A 22,807-nucleotide genomic window follows, 5' to 3' on the forward strand; every position below is an offset into this window, starting at 1 on the left:
TTCTCACTTCTTTGTCTTTTCTCTCTTTTTATCTTTCTTTCAGAGTGTGACTGAACTGAGTTCACTGAGAGTGTGACGTAGTCCAAGATCAGGTGTAGTATATATCTGGAGAGCCATCACCTAAGTCCTAATGTGACCTCACACACAGTGGTGAACACACTGATGTTAAACAATGATGTGAAGGAAGTCTTGGACATGTTTTGTCCAGGTGTTTTATAAACAATATACATGTTCAGAAAAACAAAAAACCCACAGTGAGCTCCTGCCACTTCCTTTTTTTTTTTTCTCAGACACATTTCTAAGCCTCCCTGCACCTTTTCCTGTGTGTGTCATTATTTCATATATATACTGTTGTGCTTTCCTTTACTTTATACTTTTTGTTTTACTGTACATCAGACCAAAGCAGCAACTGTATTGTATGTGTCTGTTTTGCTATGACAAAGACTAAGGTCTCAGATGCTGTCTGTCCTAAATAGTCTGTGATAATGACGAACTAATCTTATTTATTTGTTTGTTTCCATTTAGGTTAAAAAAGATTCATGTTTTGTTTGACACATTGTCACAAACAAAGAGCTGTACAGTTATTGGTAGCTGGTTCCACAGTTGTACACTCTGCTGCACCACTGTGCCATTTAGTGGTAAAAACGTTTTATGCAACCTGGCATTGCTAAATAGGCCTTCTGTCTGGTCCCCATTCCCCTGTAGCAATTTTACCCAGTAGAGTTTAATGTATCCAAACTTCAAACTTTCACTTATCTGACACATTTATATAGTACCTTTCTCAACACAAGGACTCTTTACAGACAGAAACCAGCTTTTTACAATCAAATCACTCACATACCTATGAGAAGCAGGAGCCAATTTGTGCAAAGCTTACTCTCAATCAGAAACGACAATCCCTTTGGGGACTGTACCCCCTAGGGGAAGCGGAGGAGGTTAAGATATTCCCAGTTAGTCAAAGGTCCATGCCACAGTACAGCATACCAGTACTGCCATCTAGAGGTCAGTGAGCATCACTGCAGCTGCAGTACGAGTACAGCTGCAGTAGAGTATGTCTACAAACTTAATCTCTGAGTGCAACAGGCTTTTCAGCATAGACTGTATACACTAATAACTTATCATGTGTTTCTGAGGAAAAATTATAACATAATAAAATTAAATTTTACTTTTGTGTTTTTTCCTCAGTTACTCCACATCTGAATGGTGTGAGCACAATGAATGATTCAGTGTTTACTCTTCCTGTCGTCTGTCTGTCATGATTGGTCCCTTCCTACCATCTACCTCCATAGTCTTTTTTCATTGTTTCATTTTCTCCGTTCCTGTTCCGGTCCTTGTTTTGGTTTTTGCTGTCTCATTTAAATCCCCTGTTTCTTGTGAGTTCTCACTTCTACTTGTGTATATATACCCTGTGTTTTTTTCAGTCTTGTTGCTGGTCTTTGTTAATCTACTCCTTGTATGTGGTTTCTCTACCTGTGGTAACTGTATTCCTAGCCTGTTATGTGTTCGCTTGTTTAGTTGTTTAGTTGTTTAGTTCATATTGCTGCTTGTGTACTATGTTTACTATGTATGTCTGGGCACTCCGTGTTGGCTCTCTGACCTTGGAGTCAAACATTTATATTCAAACATTTACTCAGATGATACATTTTAAAAAATTAATTAGATCTAATTTATAACACTGACGCCACAGTAATGCATAGTATGTGAGGAAGTGGAAGTAGCAGTCTTATTAATTCATAATTTATTTTATAATTCATATTATTATAATTTATCATAAAATTTACTCACAATAAACTATTGTTCATATGGATTCATTATCATCATATTCATATTCAAACGGATATATGTAATTAGTCCAGTTGAATAAATAATGTCAGAACAGAAGTCTTGACTCATATAATGATAAACTGACAGCATACAAGATCATAGGGAGTGATCAAGCTCTTGTGATGTAGAATGTTATGGCAGGGATTTATTAGGCGTGGTGTGGAAATAAACTAAAATATCGTGAATTGTATTGACGAAGTGATTTATGCACATGTGTGTATGGTGACCACGTTAAATGTCAGTGAAGCCCTTTGTGATTGAAATGCAGAACCAGATTTTCTGCTCATTGTATTTTATTTTATGAATGTTAAATTGTATTAATAAACCTGTAGTTTATTGACACCAGTGATGTTGCCTTTTAAAAGGCCTAAGGTGGTACCTGTTACAACAGACTCCCTTGTAAATATGCTCTGGTCAGTTCAGCAGGAGTAGGGTGTGGCTGCCATTTGTGCTGAACTGGGTGTGTCTGTCTGTTATTTTGGAATAATTAAGTACTGAGGGAAGTGTTTTGTGTTATGCAGAGTTTAAAATATACAGTCACCTTCTCCTATTTTCCCTCACTTTGTCATTTTTCTTTAATTCACACACACACACACACACACACACGCACACACACACACACACACACACACACACATATATATGCGCATGCACACACATACACATACAGTAGCAGACATTTCACATCATTTCTTGTTAGAGTCTGTCCTAGACACCCTGTTATTAGATCCACTTGGACAATTTCTTGTAGCTGTTAAAAGGTTTTTTACACATGAAAACCTTTAATATATCAGAAAACATATTAATCTAAAAAGCATATTATTTCCACCAGATGACAGAGTTTCCTCCTGAACTCATCAGGTAAATTCCACTGCCACAAAAACAGAACAAACAGAATAACAGTTACATACATGATACATGTATATTATCATATTATTACTGAGAGTCCTGTGCGCAGAATCAGCTCACTGGCAAACGTTCGTTTGAGAGTTATAAACAGTGCCGTGCTGCCAGATCCACAAGTTGAGTAAGGAGATCCGAATACCGACAAATATTTACTCTTCTCCTCCTCACACTTACTCTGTGGCTTGCACCTCCCCAAGTCAGCCATGCATAGACTGTTATGATAGATATGAAGTTTCCAAGGAAAAAGTTTTTCTGAGTTGTCAACTGTTTGCAGCCTTTAAATGGATGATTAAATGAGCCGTTGTTCAGTCTTATGTGTTGCTCTGTTGATGACTGTGGACAGACTGGGTTTTTTGGTTACACTTAGAAGGTCATGTTGGAGTAAATCACAGAGTCCTCAGCTTCATTGGAGTTTAGTGCATGGGTTGTGCTTTGCTGAGACACATTTACAGTGCAGTATGTGATGGAGTCAGATGGTTCATCTACACTGGAGTAGATTACAGTGTGTGAAGACCCCACTGTGGTGTAGACAGTGGTGAGTGTGGACGTTACTGCAGTACTCAGCTCCTGATCTTCAATCTCCTGATAGATGCACTCATTCTGCAGAAGAACAATTTGTATAAAGGTTCTATCTGCGTTAATCAAGGCAGTCAAGCTAAAATATGTTGAAACCTTCTACATTACTGTGGAATTGTTATAGCACAAATATTGTAGCTATAGAGAAGTTTGCATAGTACCACTTTACTCAGTGTTCTGCAGCCATTTTAAATGCATATCTAGTCTCCTTAATAGATTGAGTGTCCTTCAGAAACATTAACAAAATTCTGCGAGAGAGTAGGTATACAACAGTATTAGCATCACATTTGACTTTGTCCTCAGTACTGTCCCTGTCCACTGGATGGCATGTGGTTTAGATCAAGGCCTGATACCTGTCTAGTGCTGATTGGCATTGAACCTACAAGGATCAGCTCTGTCATGCCTGCAAAACAACAAGAGAAGTTATATTATTATGAGATAGCAATGTACAGAGTGTATTTTTCTGTGTGTGTGTGTGTGTGTGTGTGTGTGTGTGTGTGTGAGTGTGTGTGTGTGTGAATGTGTGTGTGTGTGTGTGTGTGTGTGTGTGTGTGTGTGTGTGTGTGTGTGTGTGAATATGTGTGTGTGTGTGTGTGTGTGTGTAAGTGTGTGTATGTGTGTGTGAGTGTGTGTGTGTGTGTGTGTGTGTGTGTGTGTGTGTGTGTGTGTGTGTGTGTGTGTGTGTGTGTGTGAGTGTGTGTGTGTGTAAATGTGTGTGAGTGTGATTGTGGGTGTGTTTGTGTGTGTGTGTGTGTGTGTGTGTGTGTGTGTGTGTGTGTGTGTGTGTGTGTGTGTGTGTGTGTGTGTGTGTGTGTGTGTGTGTGTGTGAGCCCATGTATTTAACTAAAATGGCACCATGCATCCTTAGGCTGGAGGTCTTAGTTTATAAAAGTTTTATGTGTGTAAAAACACATGCGAAATTGATAAAACGCAGAAATACCTGTTTAAGTTGATCTTCCTAATCCACTCAGCTTTAAAAATGAGAAACATTTAGTACACACAAATATCTTCTTTACATATGTATTTAAATACATGTTGTCATTTGTGCAGCTTGTTTTTTTATAAATAATCTGCAAGACCTCTGTCTACATGTACAAATTAGGACCTATTACAAATTATTATTTTAGTGGTAATGGTTGACTTCTTGTAATGCCTGACAGCTGATGTTGATCATTATTAAAGAGCTCCATTCAATGAATGATGCTGCTAGTAGTTTGGCTTAGAAGAAGGACTTACTGATCAAATTGTTTTTCAGTTGTTTCTAATTGCACCAGGGGTTATTGAAGCATTCTGAGGTCAAATTGTTATCATCAGTACTGAAAAATTGCCCAAGGACCAATCTGGATTTAAATTTTGATTCTCAACCCAGCTGTTTTCATAGAGAATATACAGTGCATCCAGAAAGTATTCACAGCACTTGCCTTTTGCCAGATTTTGTTATGTTACAGCATTATTCCAAAATGGATTAAATTCATTTTTTCCCTCATAATTCTACACACAATACCCCATAATGACAAAGTGAAAAAAGTTAGTTTGGAATTTTTGCAAATTTATTTATTTTTTAAAATCACATGTACATAAGTATTCACAGCCTTTGCCATGACACTCAAAACTGAGATCAGGTGCATCCAGTTTCCACTGATCATCCTTAATAGAACTGTAGCCTTTATACCAAGATAGACCTAGTACCAGAGTAAGAGCTACACAGATTATTGTTACCCCACCACCCACAAATTAAAACAAATATAATAATAATAATAATAATAATAATAATAATAACCTGTAATAATAACCTGCTGTACTGTACTAGGATTTATTCTATGAGTAAATGACAAAGCACTTTTGTAAGTCGCTCTGGATAAGAGCATCTGCTAAATGCCGCAAATGTAAATGTAATAATAATAATAATAATAATAAATGTCCTGGAGTGCAGTCAAATGGAGGTGATAACCCATCAACATGGTTATGTGTCTAATAAAGTGACCAGTAAATGTATAATACTGTAAATAATACTGGTTTCAACTGCAATACTTATAAGATGAACTTATATGCTAAATTAGTATTACCAAAATAAGTTCAAGTTTACTTACCATCATGTAACCATATTTGCAATGATGAGGGACCATCTTCATTCTTTTGCATTTACTGAATTTCATTTTTCTTTTCAAAAGGCGTTCCCTTTGTATCCATTTTATAGGTTTTAGTGGAGTCTTCTTTGTCTCCATAATATAAACCTTCCGAATCTATTTATTTGGTAAACTCGTCATAGCTGTTCACACCATAGGAGGTATGCATCACATATACCGAACTAGTGTGAAAGACACCAGAAGTCATTCTGTCTCAGACACTAAAGCTCCTACAGTCTACTCTACTGTCAGTCTACCCACAAACCCCTCTGGTCCCTCCCAAGCTGTTTATGACTAAGTCCAATTACCCACAAACCTCTGTGATCTTACACATACTGGTTCTACTACTGCTCCACTACCATCAAACTCTCCTGATCAGGACACTTATTGTACGACTTAATTACCCACATTTCTTTCTGATTCCTCAGTGTGTGATACAAATCAGTCTGAAGGGTTGTTTGCAGAAGCTCAAATTTATGCATCAGTGAAGTTTTGAGAGAATGCAGACAGTTTTAGTGATGCTGTGACCAGGGAGACCTTCAAGGAGGACTCATGTGAATATTCCACTGTTAATCATGTCACAGGATGGGTCTAGGCTTGCATTTTTAATTGGTTACCCTTGCATTCTTTCATGTTTTTATGAAGACTGTGTAAGGGAGAGGGGGAGGGGCTGGGGATGAGAGCTGGAAGTACAAGTCACCAGTGTGCTGCCCTGTCTGTTAGCTGCAGCACTGTCAGTGGTACGGGGGCAGAGAAACAGCAGCATGTTTGTGTGGATTCTGACTGGATCATTTGAATACTTCTGGAACCCACAGTAAGAATCATACAGTCAATCAAACAATCAATTAATTTACAAGAAGATAAGGCCAGCCAGCCTGTCTTTGTCACGGAGCCTGTGCTGTTCTTAGCTAGAAAGTCTGTACTACCATCTAGAGCACAAAGCGAGTAAGTTACAATGATCACCGTGGTTCTAGGATAAGAGTGATTCAGTAGAAGCAGCGGCGATTCTAGGATTAGAGCTTTAGAGCGTTGTACATTTTAACATTATTTTGGACCAGCATTCCAACACTTGTGAAGGAACACCTGCAACATGCAGCTACCGCATGGCTTCTAGGAGAACAGGGCGGGGGAAAAGTAGGAGAGAGAAAGTGGATCATATAATTCACGAGTGAAGGGACGATTGCTTTATTTTCATTGTTAATATATTATGTATAAACCATATGCCTTCTACGGTTTTAACATTTTTTCCAGAGACAAACTTCTGATCTACTTAAAGCCCACCTAAGTGGAGCATGACTGTTAAGTAAAGAAGACTGTACATTTCCTCCTGAGAAACTAGTAACTCACTGCAAACATCTGAACACATAAAACTGTCAGAATGACTGAGAAGATCAGCTGATGCTTACGGTTCTTCTTACATGCCAGACTTTCTAATGGACTTTCCACAGCATGAACATTCTGATAAATATTCTAATCAAATAACAATTATTAATAATAACTGTATATCCTGGCACTTAATATGCCATTAAAATGGACAGAAGATTTTTCTATTCTAACATTAGCCTGTCTTATAAACATCAGTTAAAGAGAGTGTGAGATGGATAAATGAGTGACACATGTCTCTATATGATGATAGAACAAAGCAAATCTTCACACTGACCATCAGACATGTAACAGATCAGGACTCTGACCAGTACTGGTGAGATCAGACTGGCAACTTGATCATGGATATTTGATTTAATTAAAATGTGTGCAAGGTTACAGCTTTGTTTGTGTTTGAGCCAGTGTTTTATCTTTGTACTTGAAGTCATTCAGTATCTAGATCTGAATTGTGATAGCCATATTTGATGTAAATGATGTAAATAATGCATTACAATGTAAATAATGTGCTTAGAATGTTGTACCGTATTGGCAGCAGCAGTGGGCGGGGCTAAACGCTCAGTGGCTCTATTGAACCATCAATTATGTGCAAAGGGCTCTGAGGTCACGTGATGTCCACACCACCGTGGCTCAGTAGCACAAAACATCCAGGAGTTCCATCATTTTTCCCGACTAGATGGGGAAACACCTTTCTTTGTGCTTACAAACCACATAGTGAACAGCTCATGAGGGAAAATAATGAATAAAAGAAAAACCTTTTAAAATGTCTGTAAAATGTTCACATTTTAAATATTTGAGTTTCCAAACAAATTTGGGATGAGCTCATATTCTTATTACAGCAGTACGCTGAAAGGTGGTGACATCATGTATAAAATGTAGGAAACAACAGAAGAAATATAGTACAGTGAACAAATTACATGAAGGAAACTGACCTGAAGAAAATAGAGTGCAGCATGAAATTACCAATTACCTACAGAAGATACAGTTCAGAACATTTGAGCAGGGATGGATATTGCACTCAAGGTAATATCAAAAAATGATCAGTAACTTGTAAGTCAGGCTAGTACAGATTTTAACTTGAAGTACACAACTATTAAAGATTATTTCCATTCTGCAGACACAGAGCAGAGAATTGAAATGGCTTTTTGGGTTTCTGTATGAAGGAGATAAGTATTAAAAGTAAGTGAGCATCTCACAGTCACTGCATCCAAAGAAGTAGATGCAGTTACAATACATCATAATAATAATGAGTACAATGTTTGTTCAAGTTTCCAGGGCAGTAAACTAAAGGGCTGCAGCACATATGAAATAATGATGTACTCAGGAAGTGGGTAAGAACTTTTTACTGGATGTGTTATTAATACAAGGTATGAGATCCAAAGCTATAGTGAAGCTACTTCCTCTATGTCACAATAACTAAATTAGTAGGGCCTACACATTGAAATGTAAAAGACAGTTTCTGCATGTTATTAGCAGAATTAACTAGCTAATCTAGTTGTCTGATATAGTGGTGTGGCAGGCAGTTTTGAGTTCTAGGCTTACAGAGCTAGTAGCAATCATGTGTGTTCATAATAAATAGTGGACCATATTTATATAGAAGATCTATTTGGTTAAACACATTCAACATTCACTTAGGAACTTCAGACACTATTGTATATTTATAGTATTGAGCTGATTCTTTTATCCAAAGCAATTTACACTTATGACAAGTTGAGGGTTAAAGGCCTTCCTCAGAGGTCCAATAATGGCAGGGCTTGAACCAGCGACCATCCAATTACACGTCAAGTACCTCAACCAGCAAGCTACCACTGAGGTCTTTCACCCAGCAGCAGGGGGCAGAGTGCCAGGCACTGTCTACAGGGCTGAAATTACTGTTTGGACAGCATCCACTAACAGCCTATGATCACTTAGACTTAGCATCATATAGACAAATAAGACACTAGATTAGTGTAAACATGGTGTTGTGGAACAAACCATCATTTCTATGATTAAAACTGTTATTGGTTAAAATGGTTAAAATGGGGGATGAGGCCAATGAAATTCCAGTTCTTCTTCCTCCTCTGCTTATTTATAATATAAATGTATTCTAGCATTCTAGAAATACAAAAATATAAGTAAAAATTCACTGTCACACCCAGAACCACAGAAAAGGCATGAACACAAGACTCAGATACATAAAGGCAGTCAAACCCAGACTGTCTCTACTGTCTTGGTAAAGTAGAAAAGGGTGGAGTGCAGGGTGTGTGGGATGGAGAACTCATCCTGGTCTACATCTCTTCATGACAGGGTGTGCAAGTGTGGAGGGACAAGTCCCCTTGACTGCTGAGCTGAGAGAGAGAGAGAGAGAGAGTGAGAGAGGGAGAGCAGGAGAGAGTGAGAGAGAGAGAGGGAGAGAGAGAGAGTGTGAGAGTGAGAGAGAGAGGGAGAGAGAGAGAGTGTGAGAGTGAGAGAGAGAGAGAGAGAGAGAGAGAGAGAGAGAGAGAGAGAGTGTGAGAGTGAGAGAGAGAGAGAGAGAGAGAGCGAGAGAGAGAGAGAGAGAGAGAGTTTTAGATGCATGTTTCTCTCTGTAGTATGAGGTTTAAGGCCATTCTATTAATGCCATTCTATTTTTCACTGCCCTCAAAAACAGAAATGAGAGTTTTTTCATATGAGTTAAGCCATAAGAAGATGAACAGAGTTAGTAAGCCCAGATACAGTGGCAGGGACCTACACAGACAGACACACACAATCTCTAACACACATCTAATCTAGGAATTGGAGGCAGTAAACATAAAGCTGAACTCAGAATGAAGATTCTTCTCATCTTCACAATGCACGTGATCTCAGGTATGAAAATCAACCTTTAATCATTATTATCAGCAGGGTCAAATATAGTCTTTGTTTAGATGGTCACTTTTGGTGAATTTTTAGATCTTACTGGGGTCTCAACAAACGTAACTGGATATTTGGGAGTCGCCATGAAGTGCAAAGATGAGACTTAAAGAGTTAACACAAACTCAAAGATAGTTTGATTAGCAGTTCATTGCCACTGTGTGTTGACTGAATCAGAAATGCATTTTGAAATGTGTAGAACAGGAAGATCAGAGGCCTCACTGTGGAAGTCAATAAAAGGTACCAGTGTGGAGCTGATGTATACTCGTAGTCACATTTGTTCTAAAGTGAAGCACACATTTAAATTATAACCAGCATATTACTAAATAAAACTCAAATGGGAAGATCCTCTAACCTTTCACCTTATTAGAAATATGATATTGGCATGTTGCCAAACAGCTGTAGTTTACTACAGGACAACAAAATCGGCTAAGTGCTGAATCCAGCAGCAGCTGGAGCTCACTTCCTCTTGATAGCTGTGAGTAACATCTACAGGAAAGAGCAATCCTTGTTTTAGCAACAACAGACGCATGGGTGACACTACAGCAGTACAGTTTCTGAAGATGAAGCAATAGAACAGTGACAGAATTAATTTTAAATATGGGTAACCACAAAGACCTCATAGAAATAAAAAAAAATATATATATTTTTTCCACTTTTACTTGGAAGTCTCTGAGCCACTGGAGTTTCTGAGCCACAGAAGTCCTGAGTGTCCTTATGACAGTGTGACTGTAAGGGTTGGCACCAGGCACACTACTAATCAGGCTTGATGCCCAACAGCTGGGGTAGATCTATATAAGCCCAGTGACTCAGTCACTCAGTGTTGGGTCTTTGCTAAAGTTTTGATTCAAGCTCCTAGCTGGTAACTCTGGGTATCGAGGTCTGTGAGCCCTTGTGCTACACCTCTCTTCTGCACTGTGAGGGTGTTTGTGTTTTTACATGTCCCCTCCCTTCTCCAGTTTTCCCCTCTCGAGTCTGGTTCTCTCCCAAGGCTCCCCTTAGCCACTAATGTTCCTCCCTTTTTTCTGTTTTTGTTTAGGAAATTTCAGAGTTTGGTTTTCCCCAGTGCATCGAGGTTGCCATTCTTCCCATGGTGGCCTTTGTTTTCCTGTTTTCTATGCTTGGCATGGCATTTAGTGTTTCCTCCTGTTTTGTCATCCTCGATTCCTTTGAAGTGCAATATATGCGCAGGTCATTTTAGTCTAGCGGGAGCTCGTTTGCTTTGCAAGAAAGTGGCCAGGGTTAGATTCCCTACTGTTTTTTTTTTGTTTGTTTTTTTTAAAACTTATCTTGTTTCACCCATTTTAAGATCTAACTGTTTTGCACACGGGCCCACCTTCATTAAAGTGTGGTAACTCACCCAGCAGTGTCAGGGTCATTACCTTTCTGTCCTGGGTTTGAGCCCCATTACAGTGACATTGTAATCATCCCATTTAAGATCATACCCCTCAAACACTTTACAGTACTGATGATCAGTGGTACAATGGTGTTATAACTGATAATATCTCCCAGGGAATTTCATACAGTGACATACAGAAGGTATAGAACAAATCAAACCAAGACTAAAACACAGCAGAGAAAAAGTGAAGAATGAATTGAAACAAAATGATCAACTTCAATATGAAGTTGTTGCTTACAAGGATGTTTGTCATGCCTTTCAGATACAGCAGAGTCCAAGGATGTGGAGTCTATATCAGTGACTGCATGTGCAGGAGAAGGAGTCACCATCAAGTGCAAATATGAGGATGAATACAAAACCAAACTGAAATCTTTCTGTAAGAATGTAACAGATCAGTCATGTTTAGATCAAATAACAACAAATCCAAACAGTATGTGGACTCATAAAGACAGATTCTCAATTCATGATAACAAAAGTGCAGGATTCTTCAGTGTTTTTATCCGAAAGCTGTGTGTAAATGACACTGGAACATACCAGTGTGCAGTTAATGTATCTGATCAACTGCACACCTACACTGAAGTGAAGCTCAATGTAAAAGCAGGTTAGTAGCATGTAACATTAAATTTAGCCACAATCACTTCATCAATTAAAACTTTCAGAAATAATAATTTTGCCAGACTGTACTTTTGTAAGTCGCCCTGCATAAGGGCATCTGCTAAATGCTGAAAATATAAATGTATACAGGTTAAGATAAATCTGACACTTTCATGGGTTTGTAGCTGCAAGTGAAGTGAGACTGATGCACATCTGATCGCTGAAGTGTTCCTAAAGTGTCATATTTCCCTTTTATTAACATAGCCAATTCAGAACAACAGAAACATTAAAAATTGTTAAAAATGCAAACGTTTTGACCTGAATGTGTATGATTGACAGGCTCATGCTGTGGTAAGACCATCAACGCCTATGTAGGAAAAACTGTGAATATCAGCTGCTGTTACCCAGAATCCCACAGGAGTGAACCCAAGCTTTTCTGCAACAGACTGGACACTGGTGGCTGTAATTATATAGGATCGGTCAACAAAACAGGAAAACCAGGAACTAAAAAAAACACATCACTGTATTATGACAAAGAAAAGCAAATCCTGACTGTTACTATCAGATATGTCACGGTTCAGGACTCTGGTGAATACTGGTGTGGAACTACATCAAACTGGACAACTGATCATGGATTCAAAATTTATAGTACACAGATCTACCTGAGAGTTATAGGTGAGTAAATAACAAGAACTGTGTAATGCTTTATTGTTTTGACAATGCAGAGGCAACATCTATACATCATTCTAAATTACTTAATTAAAAAACTATTTTAGCAAATCCTAGAGAGTCCAGAATCAGTTGATGCTGTTTAGATGACAGGAACTAAACAAATGTTTTTATCCTTGGGTAGTAAAGGCTGTAAAGTAGTCTAGTGCCTGTAGGTAGCCAAGGCTGTAGTCTAGTGTCTGTAGGTTACCTGGAGACTGTAAAATAGTCTAGTGTCTATAGGTAGACAAGGCTGTAAATGTGACTAGTGTCTGTTTGTAGCCAAGTGTCTTTTGTGTGTTTTATTTGTTCACTGCCCTCCCAACCCATATGACTGATCAACAATATTATAACTGTCTAAATGAGTAGAGTCTGAATTAGCTGTTGAACATTGTTACACTTCCCATCTAATTTACAGCACTAAATTTGTTTTCAAATTTACAACCATTAGCACCAAAATGCAGAGTTTAAAAGCAACCACATCCACACTATCTGAAGCAACTGTGGATTTCTTTGCCATGTATGAAATTAAAGCATGCCACAGACACACTGGACACGTGTCACTGTCAACAATCTATATCAATAACATTATAATAATCTGTCACCCCTGTGTTTATTTTTCTATTTAACCAGAGAGTCCAGTTTCAGCCTCATCACCACATTCATCATCACACATCAGTCCACAGTTCACCAAACCAACCACATCCTCAGGAGCTTCCTCTCCTGATACAGGTGCTGACACTCAGTGGACTGTACAGCATGGAGTGAAACTACTCACACACTGTCAGCTTCATCACACACTTCTGAATGTTCAGGATAAAGGTTAACTTTGATTGGTTCAGTAATTATGACTCTGTGTCCTCTCCAGGATTTCCATATTCCACTGTGATCAGTGTTGCGTGTGTGAGTCTGGTACTGCTTCTGATGGGAACCTCATTCCTCATAGTGACTCTCAGAAAGAGAAGCAGAAAGGAGCAGGGTATTACTACACACACACACACACACACACACACACACACACACCCTTAAAAAATGATCACACAAAGCAATAATACTTATCAATCAACATGAGGATAACATGTTCAAATCTGTATGTCCAGATGTGAGTGCAGCATTTTTCTGTTCTGTAAGCATTGTAGATTAAACACGTTTATTAGTCATGAACAGAACTCATTAGACCCCAGAGCTGCCTGCTGCTTCCCTCTGCTGGCTAGAAATGGACATGAACGAGCACTGTTAAAATATGGAATAAAGACAATAAACTAAAGACTATGTATTCCACTGTTTATCTGCATTTGAATAGTATCTACAGTTGAAGTGCTTAATGTGAACAATAACATGTATTCATGTAACATTTTATTATTTAATTTATTCATTTGTGATTAATTCCTTAATTCCTTCTCAGCATCGTCCAAAGGCCAGTCCGTCCAAGACTCCTCACACAGCCATGGGGTGAGTCATGACTGTGGGTCATTAGCAGGCCTACACCTGTAATAGAATTACAATGCCTTTTCTAGCACAGTCACAAGGAGGCCTGATGTGTGTGAGCATGGTTACATACAGGCTACAAGAAATCTTAAAGCTGCATGTCTTTATTATTTAAATTTATAAAATAATAAACAGATTTAGCTTTAAGATTTCAGACAAACATAAAAATGTAAAAAAAAAAAAAGAAAAGAAAGAAAAACAACAGTTCCTCCAAATGTGTCTCCAGTCCAGTTTCTAGTGCATTTCTCATGACAGTGCCTGTTGCTCCCTTATACTGTATTTACACCTGCTACCTCTGACACCACACGGTGTTCAAACTGGGCAAAGCAAGGAAACTACAGACACTAGTGACCTTACTATGCCTCCAAAAATGAATTTTCATACCTCACATGAATGAAAAAAACTAGAAGACAAAAAAAAATCAATATTATAGTTTAAGTTCAAGTTCACAAGATAACCTTTTTTTCTTATTTCTTTGAGGTTCGACTTTCTGTCTGTGGCTATGGGGATATTAAAGACATCAGAAGCCATTCTCTCTCAGACACTGGAGCTCCTACAGTCTACTCTAATGATTGTCTACTCACAAATCCCTCTGATCCCTCGCAAACTGTTTATGCAAATGTGCAGTTACCCACAAACCCCTCTGATCTCTCCCAAACTGTTTATGCAAATGCACATTTACACACAAACCAGTTAGAGCCCTCCCAAACTGTTTAGGCAAATGTGCAGTTACCCACAAACCCCTATGATCTCTCCCAAACTGTTTATGCAAATGCTCATTTACACACAAACCAGTTAGATCCCTCCCAAACTGTTTATGCAAATGTTCAGTTACCCACAAACCCCTGTGATGCTCCATGTACTGTTGACACTACTGCACAGTACCATTAAACTCTCCTGATAAGGACATTTATTTCAAGGCTCAATTGCCCACATTTCTCTCTGATTCATTGGTGTATGACACTTAGCAATTTGAAACCTAATTGCAGTAACTGTAGGCAGCATTCTGAGGCAGGAAGGCAGTAAGTCTGAACTGAAATTTGCATAACATGTTGCCGGCTAAGGTTCCTCCATGGAACCGAGTTTGGAAGGCAAAATTGATGTATCTTCTGCTGCCCAACATCTCTCATAATCCTGTGTGTCACTGCTGATTCGTCAAGAGGAAAAACATGTTAGAAGCACCAGTGATGTGGTGGACAGCATTTTGTAAATGTTTCTTGACAAATATTACTAAGTTATTTATATTTATAGAAATATTTATATATTATATTTCTGACAGGAAATAGGCAGTAATCCAAGCCAGTATAGCCAGTAAGATGCCTTGCTAACATTAGCATAGCATGTTATTTGTAATTGTTTTAAGGTAACATTTTATTTCTATTGAGAAATACCTTGTGTAATCGCTGTATATTCATTGTTATCTTCAATGAATTATGAAGATACACTTACAGTTAACAGTTAGGTTAACATTCCACTGAGCCTAACATACTTTTCTGTGTTAGCAAGCTTTAACAGAGTGATTTTCCTTTCATTTTCCTTATCACTATTATGTTAGTCACTCCATCAGTTGACAGTCAGCCGTCGGTATCTTGGCAACTGCCTTTGAAGTGTGCCTGAACATGGTTCAGTTTTTAAGGAACTTCATACCAAAATCTTGGCACAATATGAAATGTATTTTTTTTTCATGTTCTTTTATATCTTCTTTGTACATTCAATGTTTATCTCCGTTTCATTCAGATGTGTGGGTTTTTAAAAATAAAGCCTGCTTGAACTTCAACCACGTGTCATGACCAGATTGTAGCTGTTATGTTTCAGCAGAAACAGGGAAGAGGCAGAATGCAAATGCAGTTGGTGGTTCAATAAGTGAGGGTAACAAAATATGGAGGGTAACAAACCAAGGCAAAGGGAAACACAGACAAAAATAATACACAAACGGAGCAAACAGAAAATAAATGGCAAGCGTAATCAAGATACCACAGAAGAAAGGTTCCAAAGGATTTTGTCTCTTCAGCTATATACAAGTATACAGCAAAAACAAAACAATGTTCCTCCCAGACTATGGTGCAACATAAAACAAAACAAGTGCAACAGACAACACTCTACATTAGTGCAAACAATATATTACAGTGCAATAATGTCATACAATAAATAAACACAGGACAGGACCAATACACAATGAAGAGACAGTGCATTTATTTTTACCAGTATGCAGCACTGGGAATATGTAAAGTGGGTTGTGTATAGGAGTCAGTGACATGCTATACTGAACATAACAGTCACCGGTAGAAGCCAGAACAGTTCAGAGTACAGTGCTGATTTAGTACAGAGCTCTAGCAGCAAGTAGGAATAATGTGCACAGGGAGTGCATATGTATGTGTGAAGTTTGACTTCAGCAACTAGTCCGATACAAAAACAGTGTATGTATGTATGTATGTATGTATGTATGTATGTATGTATGTGTGTGTGTGTGTATGTATGTATGTATGTGTGTGTGTGTGTGTGTGTGTGTGTGTGTGTATGTATGTATGTATGTATGTGTGTGCATGACTGTGTATAAGCATGTGTGTATGTGTGTAAGTGTCCGTTTGTTGGAATTGGAAATGGAATTAGCCAGAGTTCAGGAGTCTGATGGCTCCTGGGAAGAAACTGATGCACAATGTAGAGGTGAGGGACCAGATGGCAAAAGAGTGAACAGTTTGTGTAAGGGGTGTGTGGGATCTCCCCCAATGCTGGTGGCTTTATGGATACAATGTGTTGTGTAGATGTCCGTGATGGCGGGAAGAGAGATCTCATTGATCTTCTCAGCTGTTCTCACTATTCTCTGAAGGGTCTTGCAGTCAAAGATGGTGCAGTTCCCAAACCAGGTAGTGATGCATCTGCTCAGGATGCTCCCTCTAGTACCTCTATAGAAGGTGGTGAGGATTGGTGATGGGAGATGGGCTTTCCTCAGCTTCTGAAGGAAGTAAAGATGTTGCTGGGCTCTCTTGGTAATGGAACTGGTGTTCAGGGTCCAGGTGAGGTTCTCCATTAAGTGAACACCAAAGAACTTGGTGTTCTTGACCATCTCCACCGAGGAGCCATTGATGGCAAGCAAGAAGTGATCTTGCCTTGCTTTCCTGAAGTCAACCACCATCTTCTTTGTTTTGTCAACATTCAGATGCAGGTTGTTGACCTTACACCAGCTCACCAGTTCTTGCACCTCCTCTCTGTATGCTGACTCGTCGTCCTTGTTGATGAGACCCACCACATTCATGTCATCAGCGAACTTCATGTGGTTCAAGCTGTGCATTGCTGCACAGTCATGAGTCAACAGTGTGAACAGCAGAGGGCTGAGTATGCTGCCCTTGGGCACACCAGCACTCAGTGTGGTGGTGTTGGAAATGCTGCTCCTGATCCGGACTGACTAAGGACTACCAGTCAAGAAATCTAGGATCCAGTTGCAGAGGGAGGTGTTCAAGCCCAGTAAGCTCAATGTTCCAATCAGATGCTGAGGAGCGATAGTGTTGAATGCTAAACTGAAGTCTATGAACAGCATTCTCATGTCTGTGCCCTTTTTGTCTATCTGGCACTTACATCTGGAGTGTGGTGGAGATGGCATCATCCGTAGACTGGTTGGAGCGGTACGAGAACTGCCAGAGCTCCAGGGAAGCAGGAAGCTGGGTCTTGATGTGTCTCATGACGAGTCTCTCGAAGCACTTCATGATGATAGATGCGAGAGTGATGGGATGGTAGTCACTGAGACACGACACCGTGGGCTTCTTAGGCACAGGGATGATGGTGGTAATCTTGAAGCATGTTGGGACAATGGTACAGCTCAGAGAGATATTGAAGATGTCTGTCAGGACATCTGCAAGCTGGTCAGCACATTCTCTGAGCACACGACCTTTCCGTGGGATAACTCCACGCAGAGTTCGCCTGACATCAGCCACAATCAGGCACAGCACCTGGTTATTTTTACGGAGGGATGGACTCTGTCGCTGCAACATTGTTCTGTGCTTCAAACCATGAATAGAAGTCATTCAGTGCATCTGGGAGGGAGGCATCACCATTACAGGAAAGTGATGTTTCCCTTTAGTTAGTAATGGCCTGAATACCCTCCCACATGCGCTGTGCATCACCGGTGTCTCTGAAGTGTCCATGGATCCTCTGTGTGGGTACACGCTTTGCTTCCCTGATCGCACGTGACAGTTTGGCTCTCACTTTTCTAAGAGCCTCTTTGTCACCTGCCCTGAAGGCTGAGTTGCGGGTCCTCAGCAGTCATCCATGACTTCTGGTTGGGGCGAGTGATGATGGTCTTAGAGACAGTAATATCAATGCACTTGCTGATGTAGCCAGTCACTGATGCTGTATACTCCTCCAGGTTAACAGCGTCACCGTCAGTAGCAGCCTCCTTGAATGTGATTCATGTCATCTGCTCAAAACAGTCCTGAAGAGCAAAGATGGCTCCTGCTGACCAGGTTCTCACCTGCTTCAGAATTGGTTTCGAGCATCTGACGATCGGTCTATATGCAGGAATCAACATTACAGGCATGTGCTCAGAGTATCTGAGGTGGGGGAGGGGCTCCGCCCGGTACGCCCTAAAGATGTTGGTGTAAATGAGATCCAGCACGTTTGCTCCTCTCGTTGCAAAGTTCACATGTTGATGGAATTTAGACAGTACTGACTTGAGACTTGTGTGGTTGAAATCTCTGGCAACAATAAACAGTCCGCCTGGGTGAATGTTCTGCAGTTCACTAATCGCTCCATACAGCTCCTGGAGACCCTCTTGTGTGCTCGAGCTGGGTGAATGTACAGCGCGATTATAAACATGGAGGTGAATTCCCGCCGTAAATAAAAAGGTCTGCATCTAACAAACTCCACCAGCAGTGAACAAAAAATGAAAATGAAAACAAGGAGCGGAACAAGGAAGTAAAGCAAAACAGACATGACAGGGAAACTAAAGAAACAGTGGCACCAGGAGGGTGGCCATTTGTGACAGTAGCTTAGTAAAACTACGACACGCTAGATGGGTCATCTATAGTTGGATCATGTTTGATCTACTGGCTTGGCTTTTGTACTGAATCTGCAGAGGATTCTTTCGTGTTTTGACAGGGCAAAAAATATCTTTACATTTCATTCACATTGTATATGTATATCACGTGTTTATTTCCTGACATTTTCCTAGACTATAGAGTATTATCATGCATGAGTTTGAATCACACTTCAGTAAATACGTTATGTAATTTCTAATTTTAAAAAAGACAATTAAAAAAGTATGTTTAGACAATAAACATTGATAGACTACCGAATTTCCTGAACAAATAAAGCCCAACAATACAATGTTCAGATGCAGTGAATGAAAACAGTGCTAGTAAAAGGTTTTAGCTACATATCTTCTGCCATTTCTTTCTCATCTGTTCTAGGAGAGCATCACACAAAGTCAGTAAGTCATCTGTGTAATCTTTTGAAGTTTGTGGTAGTGTTGAGCTCAAAGGAACACATTATAAAATATATATTTAAAAAAATGAAATATGTTACTCTAAAGTATTATATTTAAACATTGAGCAAATTAAAAAAATACCAACCAACCAAACAAACAAACTATAAATGAACAGAAATATGAGAAAGACAAAAGAGCCAGTTTGGTTTGTCATTCTTAATGGAGAATGAACTAGGTGTGGGCCTAATATTCCAATATTTTATATTTTTTCTATCAGGATCAAAAGTAAACTAAAGGCTTAAATACAAATGCCTAACTTTGTGGATTGTGAAAAAACTGCATTGCAAAAGAACCTGATCTAATACCTGTTTCACATTTAGAAACTTATTGAACTTGATGAATAAACTTATTTTTCAATGCAATCTAGATAGTTGGGTTTCAAACCCTAACTAGATAGGCTTTCCAGACTCAAAGCTGGTGTGAAAGCAGTACACAGAGTGGAGGGAAAGGGCAAACTAGGATCTTGCTCTAGAATGATGAGAGTATATGTATATATGTATATGTATATATATATATATATATATATATATATGTATATATATATATATATATATATATATATATATATATATATATATAAACAGATTTGGGTTTTTGGGGTTGGAAAACATGGTTGTTTTCTTCTAACTTAGCAGGATACTTTATGTTCAGAGCTCTCACATTCAATGTTTTGACATTTCTCTCCAAGTTCCTGATGAGACCATCCTCACACCAAGCTCTTGAATGCTTCCATGTGTGTGTAGGTTTTGTTCCCCTACCCTGAACACCATAAACTCCCACAGATGCATAAATTATATAAACTACAGCCTTATTTAATGCACAAAAACACCAGCTACTCTTGAATACAGAAAGATGTGGGATCCGACCCCCCTATACTGTGATAATGCTGGTGCCTGCAGTTCTTTGGATGTTGTTGTGGGGTCTTTTGTGACCTCTTCGATGAGTCGTCACTGCGCTCTTGGGGTAATTTTTGTCAGCCGGCCACTCCTGGGAAGGTTCATCACTGTTCCATGTTTTCGCAATTTGTGGATAATGGCTCTCACTGTGGTTCGCTGGAGTCCCAAAGCTTTAAAAATAGCTTTATAACCTTTTCCAGACTGATAGATCTCAATTACTTTGTATCTTATTTGTTCCTGAATTTCTTTGGATCGTAGCATGATTTGTAGCATTTGAGGATCTTTTGGTCTATTTCACTTTGTCAGGCAGGTCCTATTTAAGTGATTTCTTGATTGAAAACAGGTGTGACAGTAATCAGGCCTGGGTGTGGTTAGAGAAATTGAACTCAGCTTTCCAAAGACGTGATAAACCACAGTTTAATGTTTTAACAGGGGGGCAATCACTTTTTCACACAAGGTCATGTATGTTTGGATTTTCTTCCCTTAATAATAAAAACCGTAATTTAAAAACTACATTTTGTGTTTACTTGTGTTATCTTTGTCTAATATTTTAATTTGTTTGATGATCTGAAACATTTAAGTGTGACAAACATGCAAAAAAATAAGATATCAGGAAGGGGGCAAACACTTTTTCACATCACTGTATATGAACCATTAATAAACTACTTGCCTACTTGGTCCAATTGAAGCTATTTATATTCACAGTGATTATTTGTTTATATTTCTATATTCTTGTTGAGGTATTATTTAGCAGGATAGTATCAATGTTTAGAAAATTTATATATTCTAATAGTAAGAATTCATTTAGTGTCCCCTATCCTACACTGACCACTTTTAATCACTCTCTGTGTATTGATCAAGCAGAGTTTACACTGTGTAATATTCTGTGTAATTTTCAGTATGTGCTTTAAATATTTAATCATCTGCCCTGGAAACTTTAACAAACAGTGTACTTATTAATATTATTAATATAAGAGTTTTATTAGCATAAAAATCTTTAGCAACTGATAAATCTTAGAAGTAAAAGTGTGTGTGTGTGTGTGTGTGTGTGTGTGTGTGTGTGTGTGTGTGTGTGTGTGTGTGTGTGTTGAAATGTGGGAGCGCTTTGGCATAGAGGCAGTGAGGGTTCACCACACCAAGTCACTTCACACACACGTCAGAGCTCCTGGAGCTTACTGCATTTCTCTGTCTCCATTTATCTCTACATTTTGTCTGCATTTTAACATAATGAACCAGCAAAAAAAAAATATCCAAATTTTATTGAGAGAGAGAGAGAGAGAGAACAAAAGTAGTTTTAGATGCATGTTTCTCTCTCCATAGTAGGAGGCTTAAGGTCATTGTTTTAATCTTTGTACATTTACATTGTACATACATTTAGTGGTCACTTTATTAGACACATAACCATGTTGATGGGTTATCACCTCCATTTGACTGCACTCCAGGACATTTATTATTATTATTATTATTATTATTACATTTACATTTGCGGCATATAGCAGATGCTCTTATCTAGAGCGACTTACAAAAGTGCTTTGTCATTTACTCATAGAATAAATCCTAGTACAGTACAGCAGGTTATTATTACAGGTTATTATTATTATTATTATTATTATTATTATATTTATTTTAATTTGTGGGTGGTGGGGTAACAATAATCTGTGTAGCTCTTACTCTGGTACTAGGTCTATCTTGGTATAAAGGCTACAGTTCTATTAAGGATGATCAGTGGAAACTGGATGCACCTGATCTCAGTTTTGAGTGTCATGGCAAAGGCTGTGAATACTTATGTACATGTGATTTTTAAAAAAAAATAAATTTGCAAAAATTCCGAACTAACTTTTTTTCACTTTGTCATTATGGGGTATTGTGTGTAGAATTAGGGAAAAATGAATTTAATCCATTTCGGAATAATGCTGTAACATAACAAAATCTGGCAAAAGGCAAGTGCTGTGAATACTTTCCAGATGCACTCTATATTCTCTATGAAAACAGCTGGGTTGAGAATCAAGATTTAAATCCAGATTGGTCCTTGGGCAATTTTTCAGTACTGATGATAACAATTTGACCTCAAAGGCCATTCTATTAATACCATTCTATTTTTCACTGCCCGCAAAAATAGAAATGAGGGTTTTTTTTTCATATGAGTTAAGCCATAAGAAGATGGACAGATTTAGTAAGCCCAGATACAGGGGCAGGGACCTACATAGACAGACACACACAATCTCTAACACACATCTTATGTAGGAGTTGGAGTCAGTAGACATAAAGCTGAACTCAGAATGAAGATTCTTCTCATCTTCACACTGCATCTGATCTCAGACATGAAAATCAATATTTAATCATTAAACTTTAAACCTTTCAGCAAATAGGTGTTGAGAGGTTTATGAGTATAAGCAAAGTTGTAGTAAAATTCTTACTGTCATGAAGAGATGTAGACCAGGATGAGTTCTCCATCCCATACACCCTGCACTCTACCCTTCTCTACTTTACCAAGACAGTAGAGACAGTCTGGGCTTGACTTCATTTATGTATCTGAGTCTTGTGTTCAAGCCTTTTCTGT

At 38.6% G+C, this 22,807-nt stretch overlaps 1 long non-coding RNA gene across 1 annotated transcript; it reads right to left on the reverse strand.

Moving 5' to 3' along the window:
* Positions 1 to 2,666: 2,666 nt before the first annotated feature.
* LOC118242648 lies at positions 2,667 to 5,576 on the reverse strand. Its single transcript, XR_004776985.1, has 4 exons — positions 5,397 to 5,576; positions 4,247 to 4,277; positions 3,660 to 3,709; positions 2,667 to 3,330 (listed from the first exon to the last, which is right to left on the reverse strand). It is a non-coding gene; the product is annotated as an uncharacterized LOC118242648 (long non-coding RNA).
* Positions 5,577 to 22,807: the final 17,231 nt, after the last annotated feature.

The sequence above is a fragment of the Electrophorus electricus genome, chromosome 16 (assembly GCF_013358815.1).
Source record: "Electrophorus electricus isolate fEleEle1 chromosome 16, fEleEle1.pri, whole genome shotgun sequence".
In the NCBI taxonomy this organism is placed as follows: Eukaryota; Metazoa; Chordata; class Actinopteri; order Gymnotiformes; family Gymnotidae; genus Electrophorus; species Electrophorus electricus.